The 22,120-nt window shown below is 40.8% G+C and overlaps 1 long non-coding RNA gene across 2 annotated transcripts in view; it reads right to left on the minus strand.

The window, feature by feature from the left end:
* LOC129513471 (uncharacterized) overlaps window positions 1-22,120 on the minus strand; it is an 85,528-nt gene that overhangs the window by 15,682 nt on the left and 47,726 nt on the right. For both annotated transcript variants that reach the window (XR_008665252.1, XR_008665253.1), the window contains 2 exons: window positions 21,838-22,108; window positions 730-905 (listed from right to left, as the gene is read on the minus strand). This is a non-coding gene — a long non-coding RNA (uncharacterized LOC129513471). The remainder of the gene's footprint in view (window positions 1-729; window positions 906-21,837; window positions 22,109-22,120) is intronic.

Here is a 22,120-nt window from a genome sequence, read left to right on the forward strand (position 1 = left end):
GCAATAAATGTATTCTGATCAATAATTACTACGATGGGGGAAGAGTAGGGTCCCCAAGTCACCTGTCCCCACCAAATTACCTAGATAACTTTCAAATCATCTTGAAAAACCACGAATTTGGCCTGAGATATAAAGAGAGAACAGCTGGAATGACACAGTGAGAAGAGTTCACGCTTCTATCAAGGTAGGAAGACAGAAAAAAAGTAAAGAAATAAAAAAGCATCCAAGGGGGAAAGGCCCCACAAGGAGCCAGGCTGAGGCCACTCAGCGAGTGCCCCCAGGACAGGAAAGCCCTGACCCAGAGAAGCAGGAGCTTCACCAATCTTCCCGGACAGAAAGGCACTCCCAGGGAGTTGGACCAGTATCCCAGGAGGGGCCGGGATGCCCTCAGGCTCCCAGGGGCACTAATAGTGGGAGAGCGCACCACGCACCAGCAAGCTCCTAAAGGGCTGCAACTCAGGTAAGGTGGGGCCCAGGATCAGCTTGGGCAGCAGCTCAGGCAGCTGCTCCAAGCAGAAGGGGCTGAGCGGCCCCGGGAGTGCGATTCCAGTGGCGCAGACCCCAGAGCCCAGGATGCTGGCGGACACAGCCCAGGATCTGGTGCTGCCCTCAGGACAGGCAGAGGCCTGGGGGACACGGGATAGCCAGGACGTTCCTGCCACTATGCAGATTGGCAGCCCCCACCCCCGTAGCATCCAGGACCCTGCGGACTTAGAGCTCTATACTTACTGTGGGAGCTGAATCCACGGTCACAGAGCTGGCCACCGCCACTGTTGTTGTTCCTCATGGGGCCTCACAGGATAAACAACTCCCGCTGAGCCATGCACCAGGCAGGGGGCTGAGCAGCTCCCCCAGGTGCACACACCTGGGAATCAGCAAAGCAGGCCGCTCCCCCAGAAGACCAGCTAGACAGACAGGGAAAAAACAAGTATTGACCAAGCAGCACTGGAAAGATCCAGGGGAAGTCAAAAATTTACAGTATATAGATCAGAGTATACTCTCCTTTGTTTTTTGTTTTCTGTTTGCTTCCCCCCCCTTCTTTCTTTTTTTCCTATTTTCTCTTCTATCTTTTTTCTCCTTTTCCCAATACAACTTGTTTTGGGCCACACTGCACGGAGCAAAATGACTAGAAGGAAAAACTCACCTCAAAGGAAAGAAGCAGAAACAGTCCTCTCTCCCACAGAGTTACAAAATTTGGATTACAATTCAATGTCAGAAAGCCAATTCAGAAGCACAATTATAAAGCTACTGGTGGCTCTACAAAAAAGCATGAAGGATTCAAGAGACTTCATGACTGCAGAATTTAGAGCTAATCAGACAAAAACTAAAAATCAATTAAATGAGCTGCAATCCAAACTAGAGGTCCTAATGATTAGGGTTAACGAGGTAGAAGAATGAGTGAGTGACATAGAAGGCAAGTTGATGGCAAAGAGGGAAACTGAGGAAAAAAGAGACAAACAATTAAAAGATCATGAGGATAGATTAAGGGAAATAAATGACAGCCTCAGAAAGAAAAATCTACGTTTAATTGAGTTTCCCAAGGGCGCTGAAAGGGTAAGAGGTCCAGAAACTCTATTTGAACAAATCATAGCTGAGAACGTTCCTAACTTGTGAAGGGAAATGGGCATTCAGATCCAGGAAACAGAGATACCCCCCAAAATCAATAAAAACCATTCCACACCTCGACATTTAATAGTGAAGCTTGCAAATTCCAAAGATAAAGAGAAGATCCTTAAAGCAGTAAGAGACAAGAAATATCTAACTTTTATGGGGAGAAATATTAGATTAACAGCAGACCTCTCCACAGAGACTTGGCAGGCCAGAAAGTGGTCGCAGGATATATTCAGGGTCCTAAACGAGAAAAATATACAGCCAAGAATACTTTATCCAGCAAGGCTCTCATTCAGAAAAGAAGGAGAGATAAAGAGCTTTCAAGATAGGCAACAAACTGAAAGAATATGTGACCACCAAGCCAGCTCTGCAAGAAATACTAAGGGGATTCTGTAATAGAAAGAGGAAGTCCAAGAAAACAATCCAGAAAAACCGTGACTGAATAGGCATTATGATGACACTAAATTCATATCCTTCAATAGTAACTCTGAATGTGAATCGGCTTAAAGACCCCATCAAAAGGCGCGAGGTTTCAGACTGGATGAAAAAGCAAGACCCATCTCTTTGCTGTTTACAAGAGACTCATTTTAGACATAAGGACACCTACAGCCTGAAAATAAAAGGTTGGAGGACCATGTACCATTCAAATGGTCCTCAGAAGAAAGCAGGGGTAGCCATCCTTATATCAGATAAACTAAAGTTTATCCCCAAGACTGTAGTGAGAGATAAAGAGGGACACTGTATCATACTTAAAGGATCTATCCAACAAGATGACGTAACAATCATCAATATTTATGCCCTGAATGTGTGAACTGCCAAGTATATCAATTAATAATAACCAAGGTTAAGACATACTTAGATAATCATACACTTATACTTGGTGACTTGAATGTAGGGCTTTCTACAATCGACAGATCTCTAACCACAACATCTCCAAAGAAACAAGAGCTTTAAATGATACACTGTACTGATAAATTTCACAGATATTTACAGAACTTTATATCCAAACAGAACTGAAAAAACATTCTTCTCAAGTGCACATGGAACCTTTTCCAGAAGAGACCACATACTGGGTCACAAATCAGGTCTTAACCAATACCAAAAGATTGGTATCGTCCTCTGCATATTATTGCACCATAATGTTTGGAAGTAGAACTATATCACAAGAAGAACATTGGAAGGGTTTCAAACACGTGGAGGTTAAGTACCATCCTGCTAAAAGATGTAAGGGTCAACCAGGAAATTAGAGAAGAATTAAAGAGTTTCATGGAAACTAATGAGAATGAAGATACAACCGTTCAAAATCTTTGGGATGCAAAGAAGCGGACTAGGGGTGGTGGAAGGGGAGGAGGGCGGGGGTTGGGGGTAAATGGGTGATGGGCACTGAGTGGGGCACTTGATGGGATGAGCACTGGGTGTTATTCTGTATGTTGGTAAATTGAACCCCAATAAAAATATATTATTAAAAATATGGTATCTCTCTAAAAAAAAAAAAGATACATAAAGCCTAAAATGCCTAATGACTGACAGAGGGAAGGCCATCTGAAGACACAGGAAGAAAGGCCATTTATAAGGCAAGGAGAAAAGCACAAAGAGAAAGGAATCCTGCTGAAACTTTAATTTTAGACATTTTTAGAAATATGAGACAATAAATTAATAGTTTGAGCCAAATAAGTAAATAAATAAAATTTATAGAATTGAAACTATCTCGACCAGAAAGTTTATAAATAAAATAGTTAAATGAGGAGTATTCTAAAAGAAAGAAAAGGCAAGGAAACAAAGAATGGCCATTTTAAAAAAAAGGAATCAATTTTTGCTATATAATACTAGCAAAAATTAAAAAGACCCAGAGTGAAATAGAGATTAGAAAAACAAAAGATTGTATTTTGGCAAATTGAGTTTAAATAAAAAAAATCAGTGAAACTAAGTGTTGATTCTCTGACAATATAAGTCTTTCTAAAGGATTGTCAGTTTTGTTTATCAAGACAGAGAGAGAATCAAATACATAAAATCAAATACATGAAATACAAGAAATGAAAGAAGTTACAACCCCCAACATGGAAATACAAAGTATTATAAGAGAATATTATGAAAAATTATAAGCCAACAAATTAGACAACCTGCAAGGAATGAATTCATTTCTAGAAACATACAATCCTCCATGACTCAACCACCAACTCATAGAAAATCTAGGTAGACTGATTAATACTAACCGATTAATCAGTAACCAAAACACTCCCAACAAACAAAAATACAAGACCAGCTGACTTCATTGGTGAACTCTACCAAATACTTAAGGAAGAATTAACACTTGTTCTTCTTAAACTAATTCAAAACAACTAGAAGAAGTAATGTTTCCAAATTCATTCGACAAGACCAACATTAACTGGACACCAAAATTATAGACCCATTTCCTGATTAAAATATATCCAAAAGTCGCTAACAAAATATGAACAAATGAACTTCAACAACACATTCAAATGATCATTTACTATGATCAGGTGGGATTTGTTCCCGATATGGAAGGGTAGGTCAATATTCATAAATCAAAGAAATTACCAAAACAAGGTAATTACCAAAATAAAGGATAAAAATCACACAATCATCTCAACAGAAGCAGAAAGAAATATTGTCCATATCTCAATATCCATTCATGATAAAAAAAAAGTCTCTAAAAGAGGGTATAGAGGGAACATACCTCAACATAATAAAGACATCTATGACAAACCAACAACTGAATACTACTCAATGTTGAAATGCTGGAAGCTTTTCCTCTAAGAGCAGGAAAAAGACAAGGATATCCATTCTCACCACTTTTACTTAACATATTATTGGAAGGCTCAGCCCACCAATCAGGCAAGAAATGAAGTAAACATCTTCCAATTAAAAGAAAAAGAAAACTGTCGCTACTTGCACATAACATAATACTACAAATAGAAAACCCTAAGATTCCACCAAGAACTACTAAAACTAATAAACTGAGTAAAGATGCAGGATACAAAATTAATATACAGAAATCTGTTGTGTTTCTGTACACTAATAACAATGTAACAAAAATGTTTTTTAAATCCTATGTACAATAGCATCATAAAGAAAAAAATACTGAGGAATAAATTTAATTAAGGAAGTAAAGGATCTATACTTTGAAAACTCTAAGACACTAATGAAAGAAACTGAAGACAACCCAGATAAATGGAAAGAAAAACCATGTTCATGGACTGGGATAATACTGTTAAAATCTCCATACTACCCAAAGCAATCTAGAGATTTAATGCAAGACCGATCAAAATGCCAATAATAATTTTCACAGAAGTAGAACAAACAATCCTCAAATTTGTGTGAAACCACAAAAGACTCCAAATCGCCAAAGCAATCAAGAGATAGAACAAAGCTGGAAATGGATGAAAGACCTAAATGTGAGACAAGAATGCAACAAAATCCTAGAGGAGAACAAAGGCAGCAACCTCTTGCTAGACACGTCTCTAAAGGGAAGGGAAAAAAGGCAAAACATGAACTACTGGGAGGGACTTCATCAAGATAAAATGCTTCTCAAAGCAAAGGAAACAGTCGACAAAACCAAAAGACAACCGACAGAATGGGAGAAGATACTTGCAAGTGTCTCATTAGTTAAAAGACTAGTATCCAAAATCTATAAAGAACGTATCAACCTCAACACCCAAAGAATAATCCAACAACTGAGAAATGGGAAGAAGACGTGAACAGACATTTCTCCAAGGAAGACAGACAAATGGCCAACAGACACATGGAAAAATGTTCACCATCACTCGGTATCTTGGAAATACAATTCAAAACCACAATGAGATAGCACCTCACCACAGTCAGAATGGCTAATTTTTTTTTTTTTTGGTTCAGCTGCTTCCTTTATTAGAAACAAGTGAGATGTAACCAGTGGAACTACAATGCATTTAGTACTTCTTCCCCCACCCTGGAAATAGATGCCCCTCCCACAGCCCAGAGAAAAGCTCAGACAAAAAGTGAAGCTTCCCCCTCCTGTTCCCAGGTTCGGCACACCTTGCCTGCAGTCAGTATCTCTGAATTTAACTGAATGAGAATGTCCCACACAACCTCCTAGGAGACAGACAGCCTGTTGGCGGGCCTGCCTTCACTTTACTGTAGGGCAAAACCAAAGATGATTTGCGTCTCCTCTGGTTCTGGAGCAGGTGGGTCAGGCCACAAGAAGGCCGCCCCCTGGGGGGGTGGGCACTGGCCAGGGATATGCTCATGCATATGCTCCCCTGGCCTGACAACCAGGGTCCTCATCCTCTCCCAGATTGCAGCTTCGTGAAGCTACAGGCCTTTGGGCCATCCCTTCAGTTGGTTAACTGCAGAATGACTAAAATTAACAAGTCAGGAAACAACAGAGTTTGGTGAGGATGTGGAGAGGGGATCCCTCTTATACTGTTGCTGGGAATGCAAGCTGGTGGAGCCGCTCAGGAAAACAAGATGGAGGTTCCTCAAAAAGTTGAAAAGACAGCTACCCTATGACCCAGCTATTGCATTCCTAGGTATTTACCCCAAAGATAAACGTAATGTGATCCGAAGGGGCACCTGCATCCCAATATTGATACCATCAATGTTCACAAGAGCCAAACTATGAGAGACCAGATGTCCATCAACAGATGAATGGATAAAGATGTCATATAGACATACACAATGGAACCCTCCTTAGCCATAATGTGAGGGCAGCCTGGGTGGCATAGCCGTTTAGTGCCACCTTCAGTCCAGGGAGTGATCCTGGAGACCCGGGATAGAGTCCCTCATCAGTCTTCCTGCATGGGGCCTGTTTCTCCCACTGCCTGTGTCTCTCCCTGCCTCCCTCTCTCTCTCTCTCTCTCTCTCTCTCTGTCTGTCTTTCATGAATAAATAAATAAGACCTTAAAAGAAGTAATTTTGTCATTTGCAAGACATGGATAGAGCTAGATTGTATCATGCTGAGTGAAGTAAGTCAATGAAAGAAAGATAAATATCATAGAATCTCACTCGTACAGGGAAATTTAAGACAAAACAGGATGCTAGGGGAAGGGAGGAAAATACAAAACAAATGAAATCCGAGATGGAGACAAACCATAAGATATTTAATCACAGGAAACAATCTGAGGGTTGCTGGAAGGAAGAGAGGTGGTGGGATGTGGTAACTGGATGATGGACATTAAGGAGGGTATGTGATATAATGAGCACAGGGTATACGATTGATAAAAAAAAAAACTGTATTCTACTTCTGAAACTAATAACTCTCCCACCAACACTGGAGTTAGGAAATGGGAGGAGAAAGAAAAAGGAAAATCAACCTAAAGTTCTCTTAAGACAGAGGGTTTTGAGAGGAGATAATGAATTATTTGAGGGAGCCTGGGTGGCTCACTCGGTTCAGCATTGGCCTTCAGCTTAGGTCATGATTCTGGGGTCCTGGATTTGAGCCCCACATCGGGCTCCATGCTGAGCAGAGAGTCTGCCTCTCCTTCTCCCTCTGCAGCAATCCCACTGCACTTGCTCTCGCTCACTCGCTCTCTCTGTCTCTCTCTTACTCTCTCTCAAATAAATAGGTTTATTTGAAAGTTTTAAAAATTATTTGAAAGTCTCCTCTTACGAGCATCTAAGAGAAACAAAAAGGCAACAAGGTGCCCTGGTTGGAACATGCTGATGTCATCTCAAATAATGGATGAAAACCATGTCTGAGAATGAATTAAGGAAGGGAAAGAATACCCTCCAGATAATGAAAAACTAGCCTCCCTCATAGAATCTAAACATTGAGTTTTACGATGCCATTGTTGTATGTGCCACTAAGAACGTTACACTATGACATATAATAGCTATATGACATGCATTGATTTCACAAGTGTTAAAATATGAAAAATATGCCTCTTCAAATCATTTTTTTAAAAATCAAAAACATTCTAAATGCTTAAGGAGGGAAGATGGAAGGCAGAGGGGCAGAGCAGGCTAACTAGTACCATAAAACATTTTGAAGGGGTTAGTTAGCACATGTGGCTTAGTCAATTAAGTGACTGCTTTCGGCTCAGGTCATGATCCCAGGATACTGGGATTGAGGCCAGCATTAGGTTCCTGATTAGTGGGGAGCCTGCTTCTGCCTCTATCCTTCCTCTCTTCTCCTGCACTCTGGCAGTCTCTCACTCCAACACAAGTAATCTTTATTATTTTTTTTTTAATAAATTAATTTTTATTGGTGTTCAATTTACCAACATACAGAATAACACCCAGTGCTCATCCCGTCAAGTGTCCCCCTCCGTGCCCGTCACCCATTCACCCCCACCCCCCGCCCTCCTCCCCTTCCACCACCCCTAGTTCATTTCCCAGAGTTAGAAGTCTTTATGTTCTGTGTCCCTTTCTGATATCTCCCACACATTTCTTCTCCCTTCCCTTATATTCCCCTTCACTATTATTCATATTCCCCAAATGAGTGAGAACATACACTGTTTGTCCTTCTCCGATTGACTTACTTCACTCAGCATAATACCCTCCAGTTCCATCCACGTTGAAGCAAATGCAATTTACCAACATACAGAATAACACCCAGTGCTCATCCCATCAAGTGTACCCCTCAGTGCCCGTCACCCATTCACCCCCATCCCCCACCCTCCTCCCCCTCTACCACCCCTAGTTCATTTCCCAGAGTTAGAAGTCTTTATGTTCTGTCTCCCTTTCTGATATTTCTCACACATTTCTTCTCCCTTCCCTTATATTCCCTTTCACTATTATTCATATTCCCCAAATGAATGAGAACATACACTGTTTGTCCTTTTCCGGTTACTGTGGCTAAGTTCAAAAAGGGTGTTGCCTGAGTTCTCCTCTGGGATTTTGATGGAATCTTGTCTCACATTTAGATCTTTCATCTATTTTGAGTTTATCTTTGTGTATGGTGCAAGAGAGTGGTCCAGTTTCATTCTTCTGCATGTGGATGTCCAATTTTCCCAGCACCATTTATTGAAGAGACTGTCTTTCTTCCAGTGGATCGTCTTTCCTCCTTTATCGTATATTAGTTGAGCATAAAGTTCAGGGTCCACTTCTGGGTTCTCTGTTCTGTTCCATTGATCTATATGTCTGTTTTTGTGTCAGTACCACACTGTCTTGATGAACACAGCTTTGTAGTACAACCTGAAATCTGGCATTGTGATGCCCCCAGATATGGTTTTCTTTTTTTAAAATTCCCCTGGCTGTTTGGGGTCTTTTCTGATTCCACACAAATCTTAAAATAATTTGTTCTAAGTCTCTGAAGAAAGTCCATGGTATTTTGATAGGGATTGCATTATACGTGTAAATTGCCCTGGGTAACATTGACATTTTCACAATATTAATTCTGCCAATCCATGAGCATGGAATATTTTCCCATCTCTTTGTGTCTTCCTCAATTTCTTTCAGAAGTGTTCTGTAGTTTTTAGGGTATATTTTGAGAACCATTTGAATGGTAAATGGTTCTCCAACCTTTTATTTTCAGGTTGTAGGTGTCCTTCTGTCTAAAATGAGTCTCTTGTAGACAGCAAATAGATGGGTCCTGTTTTTTTATCCAGTCTGAAACTCTGCGCCTTTTGATGGGGTCATTAAGCCCATTCACGTTCAGAGTTACTATTGACAGATATGAGTTTAGCGTCATCATGATATCTATTTAGTCCTTGTTTTTGTGGATTGTTCCACTGAACTTCTTCTTAAAGGGGAGTTTTAAGAGTCCCCCTTAAAATTTCTTGCAGAGCTGGTTTGGAGGTCACATATTCTTTCAGTTCCTGCCTGTCTTGAAAGCTCTTTATCTCTCCTTCCATTTTGAATGAGAGCCTTGCTGGATAAAGTATTCTTGGTTGCATGTTCTTCTCATTTAGGACCCTGAATATATCCTGCCAGCCCTTTCTGGCCTGCCAGGTCTCTGTGGAGAGGTCTGCTGTTACCCTAATATTCCTCCCCATGAAAGTCAGGGACTTCTTGTCTCTTGCTGCTTTAAGGATCTTCTCTTTATCTTTGGAATTTGCAAGCTTCACTATTAGATGTCGAGGTGTTGAACGGTTTTTATTGATTTTAGGGGGGGATCTCTCTATTTCCTGGATCTCAATGCCTGTTTCCCTTCCCAGATTGGGAAAGTTTTCAGCTAGGATTTGTCCAAATACATATTCTAGCCCTCTGTCCCTTTCGGCGCCCTCGGGAACCCCAATTAAACGTAGGTTTTTCTTCCTCAGACTGTCATTTATTTCCCTTAATCTGTCTTCATGGTCCCTTAATTGACTGTCTCTTTTTTCCTCAGTTTCCCTCTTTGCCATTAACTTGTCTTCTATGTCACTCACTCGTTCTTCCACCTCGTTAACCCTCGTCGTTAGGACTTCTAGTTTGGATTGCATCTCATTCAATTGATTTTTAATTTCTGCCTGATTGGATCTAAATTCTGCAGTCATGAAGTCTCGTGAGTCCTTAATGCTTTTTTCTAGAGCCACCAGTAGCTGTAGAATAGTGCTTCTGAATTGGCTTTCTGACATTGAAGTGTAATCCAGATTTTGTAACTCTGTGGGAGAGAGGGCTGTTTCTGATTCTTTCTTTTGAGGTGAGGTTTTCCTTCTAGTCATTTTGCTCAGTGCAGAGTGGCCAAAAACAAGTTGTATTGGAACACGGGGGAGTATCACTGGTCTGTCTAGCTGGTCTTCTGGGGGAGGGGCCTGTTGCGCTGATTTTCAGGTGTTAGCACTTGGGGGAGCTGCTCTGCCCCTGCCTGCTGCAGGGCTCAGCGGGGGTTGTTTACCCCGTGGGGCCCCAGGAGGAACAGCAGCAGTTGCTATGGCAACTCTGGAAGCCTGGATTCAGCCTCCGGAAGAACTACGGGCTCGGGGCTCTCGGTTCTCTGTCTGCAGGGCCTGGAGGCTCCGGGGCGGGGCCGCTGATCTGCTCAGCTCGGGGCAGGAGCGTCCTTGCTGTCTCGGGCCCTCCCGGCCTCTGCCTGTCCCGGGGGAGGCCGGATCCTGGGCTGTGTCCCGGCGCCCTGTGCTCCGGGGCCTGCGCTGGTGGATTCGCGCTCCCGCCCTGCAGCTCCCTCCCTGGAGCCACTCCCGAGCCCCTCCGAGCTGCTCCAGGTCGTTCCGCTGTGCGCGCTGCAGCCTTTAGGGAGCTCGGAGCACTCTCCTGCGCTCGCAGGTGTCTGTTAGTGTCCCAGGGAGCCTGAGGGCATCCCCGCTCTCCTGGGTCCTGCTCCAACTCCCTGCGAGCCCCTTTCCGCCCGCCTGGGAAGGTTGGTGCAGCTCCTGCTTCTCCGGGACGGGGCTCTCCTGTCCTGGGGACACTCGCCCCGGCCATAGCCCGGCTCCTCGTGGGGCCCCTCCCCCCCGGAGGCCTTTTGTTTCTTTATTTCTTTTTCCCCGTCTTCCTACCTTGATAGAAGCGCGGACTCTTCTCACTGTAGCCTTCCAGCTGGTCTCTTTACATCTCAGGCCGAATTCGTAAATTTTCAGGATGGTTTGAAGGTTATCTAGGTAATTTGGTGGGGACAGGTGATTTGGGGACCCTGCTCTTCCGCCATCTTGCCCCTCCCCTCTACACTAAGTGTTAAAGGATTAACTAGTTCATCCCAAAAACAGATGCCCAGATTGCACTAAAAAGTAAAATCTACAGACCCCGGGGTGGCTCAGACTGCTGAGGGAGGGTCCAACTCTTAATTTTGGCTCAGTTTATGCTCTCAGAGTCATGAGATGGAGCCCCATATCAGGTTCCATGTTCACACACTAACTACATAAAGGGCATAATACAACAAGATTTAACAAATATATATGCACCCACCGTGGGAGGATCCAAATACACCAATCAACTGAAAACAAATAGGAAAAGTGGAATGAAGAATAACACAGTACCAGTAAGGGCTTTAACACCCCATGTATAGCTTTGGACAGATCATCAAAAAAGAAAATCAACAAACAGTTACTTTGAATAACACACTGGACCTGATGGATCTGCAGATATAGTTAGAACATTCCATCTTCAAACAACATAATACTTTGCAAGCCAAACTATTCTCCAGAATAGATAACATTTGAGGCCACAAAACCAGTCTTAACAAATTCAAAAAGACTGAAGTCGCACAATGCATCTTTTCTGACCACAAGGCTATGTAGGAAACTAGAAATCAAACACAAGAAACCAAATGGAGAGAACACACATATACATAATTTAATTAATCCGATACTAAGAAATGAATGGGTCAACCAAGAAATCAAATAGGAATTAAGAAAATACAGGAACAAATGCAAATGAAAACACAACAATCCAAAACTTTTGGGTGCAGCAAAAGCTGTTCTTAGGAGTAACTTTATAACAACACAGTGCTACCTCGAAAGGCAAGAAAGATCTCAAATAAACAACCTAACTTCACAAAATAAGGAGCTAGAAAAAGAAGAAATCAAAACCCAGGACCAGTAAAAGGATAGAAAGAATAGAGTAGAAATAAACGAAATAGAAACTAAAAAAAGCAATGGAACAGATCAAAGAAACCAGAAGCTGATTCTTTGAAAAGTTCAAAAAAATGGATAAATCTTTAGCAACACTCATTTAAGAGAGAGAGAGAGAGAGAGAGAGAGAGAGAGAACACAACATCAGGGTTGAAAAAAAGACAAAAACTGACAAAGAAATACAAAGGATTATAAGAGAATATAATGAAAAATTACATGCCAACAAACCAGGACAAACAAGAAGAAATGGATAAATTCATAGAAACACAACCTCCCAAAAGTGAATCAGGAAAAGCGAAAAGAGAAATCTGAACAGACTGGTTACCAGGAAAGAAATTGAATCGGTAATCAAAAAGCACCCAACTGCTTAATCAAGATAAAAAGCTTCTGCACAGCAAAAGAAACAGTCTGCAAAACTACAAGACAACCTACAGAATGGGAGAAGATATTTGCAAATAACGTATCAGATAAAGGGCTAGTTTCCAAGATCTATGAGGAACTTATTAAACTCAACAGCAAAAAAAAAACAATCCAATCATGCAATGGGCAAAACACATGAAGAGAAAATTCACAGAGGAAGACATAGACATGGCTAAAAAGCATATGAGAAAATGCTCTGCATGACTGGCCATCAGGGAAATACAAATCAAAACCACAATGAGATACCACCTCACACCAGTGAGAATGGGGAAAATTAACAAGACAGGAAAAAACAAATCATAAAGAGGATGTGGAGAAAGGGGAACCCTCTTGCACTGTTGGTGGGAATGTGAACTGGTACAGCCACTCAGGAAAACTGCGTGGAGGTTCCTCAAAGAGTTTAAAATAGAATTGCCCTACGGCCCAGCAATTGCACTGCTGGGGATTTACCCAAAGATACAGATGTAGTGAAAAGGCTGAACACCTGCACCCCAATGTTTATAGCAGCAATGTCCACAATAGCCAAACTGTGGATGGAGCCTCGGTGTCCATCAAAAGATGAATGGATAAAGAAGATGTGGTCTCTGTATACAATGGAATATTACTCAGACATTAGAAACGACAAATACCCACCATTTGTTTCAACGTGGATGGAACTGGAGGGTATTATGCTGAGTAAATAGGTCAATCGGAGAAGGACAAACATTATATGGTCTCATTCATTTGGGGAATAAAAAAATAGTGAAAGGGAATAAAGGGGAAACAAGAGAAAATGAGTGAAAATATCAGTGAGGGTGACAAAACTGGAGAGACACCTAACTCTGGGAAATGAACAAGGGGTGGTGGAAGGGGTGGTGGAAGGGGAAGTGGAAGGGGTTTGGGGTGACCGGGTGATGGTCACTGAGGGGGGCACGTGGCGGGATGAGCACTGGGTGTTATGCTGTATGCTGGCAAATTGAACTCCAATGAAAAAATAATAATACTAAAAAACAAAAACAAAGAAACAAAGAAAAAAAGCATCCAACCAAAGTCTAGGATCAGACAGCTTCACAGGTGAATTCCACCAAACATTTAAAGAGACGATAGTTTCTATTATTCTCAAACTACTTCCAAAACTAAAATGGGAAAAAAAGCTTCCAAATTCATTCTGTCAGTACCCTGACACCAAAATCAGGTAACATCACTACAAGAAAAAGAAATACAGGTCAACATCTGATGAATACAAATACAAAATCCTCAACAAAATATGAGCAAACAGAACCCAAGAATACATTTTTAAAAAAATCACTGATCACAATGAAGTGAGGTTTATTCCTGGGATGCAAGAGTGGCTTGAAATTCCCAAATCAGACAACATGAAACATCACATTGACAAGAAAAAGAAGAAAAACCATATGAACACTTCAATGGGTTCAAAAAAACATTGGAAAATGTATAGCATTTATTCACATTAAAACACCATCCACAGGGCAGCCCGGGTTGCTCAGCGGTTTAGCACCACCTTCGGCCCAGTGTGTGGTCCTGGAGACCCGGGATCCAGTCCCATGTCGGGTGCTCTGCATCAAGCCTGTTTCTCCCTCTGCCTGTGTCTCTGCCTCTCTCATTCATTCTCTCTCTCTCTCTCTCTCTCTCTCTCCCCCCCCCGTGTGTCTCTCATGAATAAATAAATAAAATCTTTAAAAAAAAAAACCTCCAAAGTAGGTTTACAGGGAGCCTCCTCAACATAATAAATGCCATATATGAAAAGCCCAAAGCAAACATCATACTCAAGGGGGGAAAACTATTAAGAGCTCTCCCCCAAGGTCAGGAACAAGACAAAATGTCCACACTCACCACTTCTATTCAACATAGTACTAAAAGTCCTAGCCACGGCATCAGACAACATAAAGAAATAAAAGGAACCCAAATTGGTAAGGAAGAAGTAAAACTTTTACTATTTGCAGATGAAATGATGCCTTACATAGGCTATCCTAAACACTCTACAAAACAGAAACAAAAAGAAAAAGCAAAACAAGCCTACTCAACTTGATACATTCAGTTAGACTACAGAATATGAAATCGATATACAGAAATCCACTGCATGTCTAAACACTAATAATGAGGTAGCACAAAGAAACATTAAAAATCCCATTTACAATTGCAGCAAAAATAATGAAATACCAGGGAATAACTTAGCCAAGGAGGTGAAAGACTTGTACTATGAAAACCGTAAGACATTGATGAAAGAACTTGAAGACAACACAAGCAAATTGGAAAGATATTCATACCCACGGACTGGAAGAACAAATACTGTTAACATGTGTACATGAGCAAAAGCACTGTGGAGATTTAATGCAATCCTTATTGAAAATCAAAATACCAACAGTCCTTTTCACACAGAGGAAGGATAAACGAGCCTGAAATTTGTAAGGAACCACTAAAGTCCCCCAAGAGCCAAAGCAATCTTGAAGAATTAAAAAAAACCAGAGATAATCACAACCAGATTTCAAGATATACAACAAAGCTGTAGGAATCAAAATAAAATGGTACTGGCCTTCTGATCATGCTAGACCCCTAACTCGCGGAAACGAACAAGGGATAGTAGAAAGGGAGGTAGGCAGGGGGTTGGGGTGCTGGGTGATGGGCACTAACAGAGCGGCACTTGACGGGATGAGCACTGGATGACATGCTATATTTTGGCAAATCGAACTCTAATAAAACAATTTTTAAAAATAAAAAATAAAATGGTACTGGCACAAAATAAACACATAGGTCAAGAGAACAGAAAAGAAAGGCCAGAAACAAACCCACAATTATAGGGTCAATTAATCTTCAACGTATGACCTAAAAATACACGATGGAAAAGATCTCTTCAACAAATGGTGTTAGGAAAAATGAACAGCAACCTGCAAAAGAATGAAACTGAACTGCTTTCTTACACCAAACACAAAAAAACCCTCCAAATAAATTAAAGAACAAAATGGGAGACCTGAAACCATAAAAATCATAGAAGAGAACATAGGCATTAATTTCTCTGATGTCGGCCATGATGTTTATCCAGCAAGGCTGTAATTCAAAATAGAAGTAGAGATAAAAAGCTTTAGAGATAAACAGAAACTAAAAGTATTGGGGCTCACTAAAGAAGCCCTGCTAGAAATATTAAAGGAGATCCCTTAAGCAAAGGGAGATCCCAAAAGTAACAAAGACAAGAAAGGAACAGAGAGAGTGACTTTATAGGTAATACAATGGCACTACGTTCATATCTTTTTGAAAATTTTTTTTTGTTTACGAGAGAGAGAGAGAGAGAGAGCCCACAAAAGAGGGAAAAATAGAGTCCCTACTGAGCAGGGAGCCCAATAAAGAGCCTGATCCCAAGATTCCAAGTCCATGACCTGAGCTGAAGGCAGAGGCTTAACTAAACTGAGCTACTCAAGCACCCCTAAATTCTTATCATTCAATACTCAAGGTAAACAGAATAAATGCCCCAGTCAACATACAAAGGATACCAGACTGAAAAAAAAAAAAAGGAATACCCACTGATATGCAGCTTATAAGAGTTTCATTTGAGATTGAAAGACACCTCCAGATTGGAAGGCAGAGGGAGTAGAGAATCATTTGTCATATTAATATACATCAAAGGAAACCTTGTGTAGCAATCCTTGTATCAGACAAATTAGATTTTAAACCAAAGACTGTAATAAGAGATGAGGAAAGATGCTATAGCATAATTAAAGGGTCCATCTAATAAGAGATTCGAGCAATTGCAAATATTGATGCCACTAACATGGGAGCAGCCAGTTATATAAACCAATTAATAACAAAATTAAAGAAATACATTGATAATAATACAAAAGGAGGAGACTGTAACCCCCCATTCACTACAATGGACAGGTCACCTAAAAGAAGATAAACAAGGGCTTTGAATGACACATTGGACCAGATGGATGTCACAGATATATTCAGAGCATTCTTTTTGTAAAGATTTTATTTATTCATTGGACACACACACACACACACACACACAGAGGCAGAGACATAGGCCGAAAGAGATGCAAGCTCCCTGCGAGAAGCCCAATGTGGGACTCACTCCCAGGACTCTGGGATCAGGCTCTGAGTCAAAGGCAGACACTCAAATCAATGAGCCACCCAGGCTTCCCTATTCAGAGCATTCTATCATAAAGCAACAGAACACACATTCCTTGTGAGTGCACACAGAACAGTCACCAGAATAGATCACATACTGGGTCAAAATCAGGTCTCAACCAGTACCAAAAGATTGAGATCAACCCCTGTGTTCTTTCAGACCACAGTGCTTTGGAGCAACTCAATCAGAAGAAGAAATTTGGAAAGAACTCCAATCCATGGAGGCTAGACAGCATCTTCCTAAAGAACGAAAGGGTCAACGTGGAAATTAAAGAAGAATTTTAAAAATTCATGGAAGAAAACGAAAATAATAACACAACTGTTCCATACCGTCAACAGGGAGAAAAGGCAGTCCTACGAAGGAAGTATACTCCAATACAAGCCCTTCTCAAGAAACAAGAAGGTCTCAAATACACAATCTAACCTTATACCGAAAGGAGGTAGAGAAAGAACAGCAAAAAAGCCTAAAACCAGCAAGAAAAGACAATAAATTTGAGCAAGAATCACTGAAACATAAACCAAAGACTGTACACAAGATCACAAGACTGATATGCTGCTTATAAGAGATTCCTTTAAGTTTGAAGAGAATAAGATCGATAACCTCCTGATCAAAGAAAAGGCTTCCCAGAGGAATTCTACCAAACATCTAAAGAAATACTACCTATTCTTCTGAATCTGTTTCAAAAAATAGAAATGTAGTAAAATAGGAAAAGAGTTCCAAACTCTTTCTAGAAGGCCAGCATTACCTTGATCCCGAAACCACACAAAAACCCAACAAAAGAATGATAGACCAATATCCCTGATGAACATCGATGCAGAATTTCTCACCAAACAACTAGCTAACAGGATCCAACAGTACATTAAAAGGATTGTTCAGCACCACCTTGTGGGATTTATTCCTGGGCTGCAAGAGTTGTTCAACATCTGCAAATCAATCAATGTGAGAGATCACATCAAGAAAACGAAGGACAAGAACCATAGGATCCTCTCAATAGATGCAGAAAAAGCACATGACCAAGTACAGCACCCTTTCTTGATGAAAACTCCACAGGGTAGGGATAGAGGGAAAGTGAAAAGACAACACTGAACGTTCAACCAGGAGTGGACACAGGTAGAGGATCCCAGGCAGTGAGGTCACTTCTTTGACAACAGAGCCCAACAAAACTTGGAACCCCTGCAACCAGGCACCCACATTCTATTGCAGCCTCACATCAGGCTCACTTGGCTGGAGACATTTGCTAGTGAAAGATGTTCTATTGCTGCCTGCTGACTTCCCAGGGCTCTGGCTTCCAGAAAACCCAGGGATGTGGCTCTTTCACATGTTGTACACTTTGGTTTCACCATCACACCCCATGCCTCAGGGCGTTTGCCAGGAGGCGCCCTAAGGTAATACAGAGCAGCCCAGGCCAGGCCTTAGAAAAAAACGTAAGTCTGTAGTTCTCAATCATCTGGTAATGAACACTCTACTGTTAATGATTTTATCAGTTACTAACCTGTCCTAACTCACTAAAAGGCCTTAAAATATAAGCTTTCCATTTGTACAAGATTCACATTAATTTTACCTTTTCAAGAGTTTAGCACACCTGATTTAAAGTAGTCACTGTGAATACAGGTGAAGTTTTATCTGAAACCATCAGAACAATTAATCACTCTGTAAACTAATCGTGAAGAGGTCTGCTGGGGCACCCAACCACCTGTTTGCCCAGCAAACTGTCTAAAACTGTCTCAGTTTTAGAAAGCAAAGTGCCACATCCCAGCAAAACCCACGGCCTGCACAAGCTAAAACAAGTGGTCACCCACCAGCTGCCCTCAAAGTTCCTACTGAGCAACTCGGTTCACCTTAGGGAAACAAATGGGCCTAGACACCTTTAATCTCTAAACCAAAGCCATGAGTGACAAGGCCTCAGAGGCCAGAGGAAAGGTGTGACAAGAGGGAGTAGTGGGGTAGTGATAAACTAGAAAGCACATGATCCTGCTCAAGGCCTTACAATCAGAAAGGATTTTAAACATGTTGCCTAATCAAAAAGTCCCAGGGTCTCTGCCTGCTTGCTGCCCACTCCGGGCCTCTGCCTTGTACTTTAGGAGACTGGCTGCAATGGACATTTCACACAACCCAGGAGAGACGGTCTCCTGGAGCCCAAACAGGAGAGATGTCCCTCATTCTTATTAGTCCACCAGGGGTAATCAGAACCAAACTGCCCTTGTGGAAAGTCTGACAGTTCAAAATTAATATCTTGAGAGACAACATTAGAATTGAAATGGGAGAATATTTCCAATCAGAAAAACAGAACATGAGAGATAGCTCAGATCTTCACATGTAAGGGTAGTATTGGTTCTTTACCTCATAAACCCATCATTTCTTATATAAACACATGCTTAACCTAGCGGTGTATGAATAGGCATCAGTAGAACCATGAAACTCTCAAAATCACATGAACAATACAGTCTTTCATATAAAAATGTTTCTGTAAAGATTCTCTGTGGGGCCCACGATCCAAAGTACATTAGAAACCATTTCCCTGAAATATGAAAGTATTAGCCAAGCAAATCCAACAGCCAAGGGAGGGGAAGTGGGAAATCAGACCATTAAAGACACTAACCCAGATAAACCTATTGTACTTCAATGAGTTAAAAATCGATTTTTTCACATCACTAAGTGAACAGTTCCAACTTCTATTTACTATATTCTGAAGTGCTTTTTCTCTGAACTTTAATTGAAGAATCTTAAAGAAAAATCTACAGTGACTTTGCTAACTTGTATGATCATTAGAAATCCACAATTTTGAGAAAAAAGAACTTCATGTTTTATACTAATCTATGTCCTGTAAGAATCTAAAACAGTCCTTTCAGACATCCTTGATGTTTTAGTTGTTAAATTTTGAAGCAGGCCATATATTCCAACCCACTAATCATGTTGAAATCCTAGGCCACAGCCCAAGTGATGTAGTGACTCAGATGTATGGAGCTGTCAGAGAGAGAGGCAAGGCAGAAATGGGGAAGAGGGCATCAGATCTCTTATTTTCCGAATAAAGTTAGTGAAGTAGATAATTTTTCATTTTGAATGACTCTGACCTTATGAAATTACACCTTGGTCCTACCTTTCTCCTCCAAATTCTCTCCTCTTCCATTTTTTTTTCTCCTCTTCCATTTTAAGAATTCCCTTCCCCTTTCCTATAAAAATGCTTCCCCTGCATGTATGTTCCCCTGGCCCTGATTTCCCTTGACCTAGTTCATTCTTTCTTTCCTTCTATTATGCTTTCCCCCCCCATAGTATTCCATAATCATTTTCCATATTTCTTCACATCTCATCCTTTCCAAACTAGCCATTGTTGATTCACGAACCACAAGGATGGTTTCATTAAACTTCTGCTTTTATCTATTTTATTTTTCCTTTAATTTTTTTAATTTATTTATTTATGATAGTCACAGAGAGAGAGAGAGAGAGAGAGAGAGGCAGAGACATAGGCAGAGGGAGAAGCAGGCTCCATGCATCGGGAGCCCGATATGGGATTCGATCCCGGGTCTCCAGGATCGCGCCAAACCGCTGCGCCACCCAGGGATCCCTTATTTTTCCTTTAATACTAACATACCAACCTACCTCAAAATGCAAAGGTACAGGGGCCACCCAGATGGATGAGTGGTTAAACGCCATCTTCAGCCCAGGGCCTGATCCTGGGATCAAGTCCCACATCCAGCTCCCTGCACGGAGCCCACTTCTCTCTCTGCTTGTGTCTATGCATCTCTCTCTCTCTCTCTCTCTCTCTCTCTGTCTGTCTCTCATGAATAAATAAATAAAATATTTAAAAAAGCAAAGTTACGTATATGTATATTCTGCTTCAACAAGGAGTTTTTAGAAGGTATCCAAAGACATAAAAGGGAATAGGACACTACAAAGTCTCCCCCTTACCCCTAACCCTATGTCCCACATCTCCAAAAGCAACCAATATATAAAGGACCCCTGAAATCTCCAATGGAATGAATCTATTTGATTTTGAGCTCAGTAGCTAGGACTTCCTGCAATCCATTTCTTTCTTCTTACAATAGATTTCCACTATATGTATTTATAAATATGTGTGTCCTCCCCCCTTTCACCTGTTTATACAAATGTCAGAATATTTTACATGTTTTTCTATGTCTTAGAATTTAAATAATTTTTGTGATTATTCCATATTAGTACCTAAAGAGCCTCTTTCCCTTTTACTAATGGCCACAGTATATTTCTTGTACTTTAATTAGTCCTCTATTTTGTACTTCCAAACTGCTTCTGACTTATGTTATTATAAACAACGTACAAGTAATAACCTTGCACATATATCACACACCATTTCTGCAAGCGTATCTGAAGAATAAATTCCTTGGTTACAGGGTATGTACATCTGTAATTTTGCTAAATGCTATAATACTGCTCTACCTAGACCCTCTTCTATAAACGATTATACACTTGTTTCCTTCATTACCAAACTTTAGGATCACTGCAAGCGAAATAACTGAAAAATACTATTATGGAGTGGTTTCTTTCCGTGAGCAAGTTCCATGAAGTTTTCTTAAACATTTAGCAACCATTTTCATTTCCTTTTCTCCAAACTTTTTATATCTTTTGCCCAATTCAACACGCAGCTGGTCTTTTCCTCGTTGTTTATTAAAATTACTTACACATTAGGAAAATAAGCCCTTAACCTGTAATATAAATTGCAATTTTTTTTCTCAGTTTGATCACTCATTTAAAAAAAAATTGTTAACCAAAGCATAGTATACATATAAAAAGTATATATAAGTGTACCACTCAATGAGCACATTTGTGTGCCCAGATCAAGAAAGAGAACTTTGCTAGCATCCCCAAAAGGCCAAGCAAGTTTCCTTCCCATCACTACACGCCCATCAGAGGATAACCACGATCCAACTTGTTACTCCATAGAGCAGGGCACATATGAAACATACAAAGAGATATAGCACAGTATTCTTAGTCTGTCTTATTTCATTCCACATACTTGTGAAATCCATCCCTGCTGCTACGAGAAGCTACACATCATTCATTCCCTTTGCTACATAGCATTCCAATGTATGAATAAACACAAAGTGTTTTATCATTAATGAGAATTTGGGAGTTTCTAATTTGGCGTTCATCATACAGCTCTGCTACAAATATTTTAGTCTTTTGGTGAAGAGTACATCTATACACTGGCTATATATTCTGGGGTAGAACTGCTGGGTCTGAAAGTATGAAGATCATAAAGTTTACCTCCCAAAGCTCCTGCTGGAGAAGTTTCCAAGATGGCTCTATCACTTTACGCTCCCACTCGGTCCACAAGAATTCCATGGCCTTGCAGAATGAAGGAAGCAAGTGCAGAGCATAAGGAAGACAGGAAGGGCGTCTCCTCATAGTCAAAATGCATGAGTGCTTCATATACGCCTATGCATATGTACACGTAAGGTCAATCTGGGTTGACCCATACATTTTCCATCAATCCAGCACTGACTATTTCTGGTGAACATAGGCACTTGTAATAAACCTATAAAATAAA

This window comes from Nyctereutes procyonoides, unplaced genomic scaffold (genome assembly GCF_905146905.1).
Source record: "Nyctereutes procyonoides isolate TBG_1078 unplaced genomic scaffold, NYPRO_anot_genome, whole genome shotgun sequence".
Taxonomy (NCBI): Eukaryota; Metazoa; Chordata; class Mammalia; order Carnivora; family Canidae; genus Nyctereutes; species Nyctereutes procyonoides.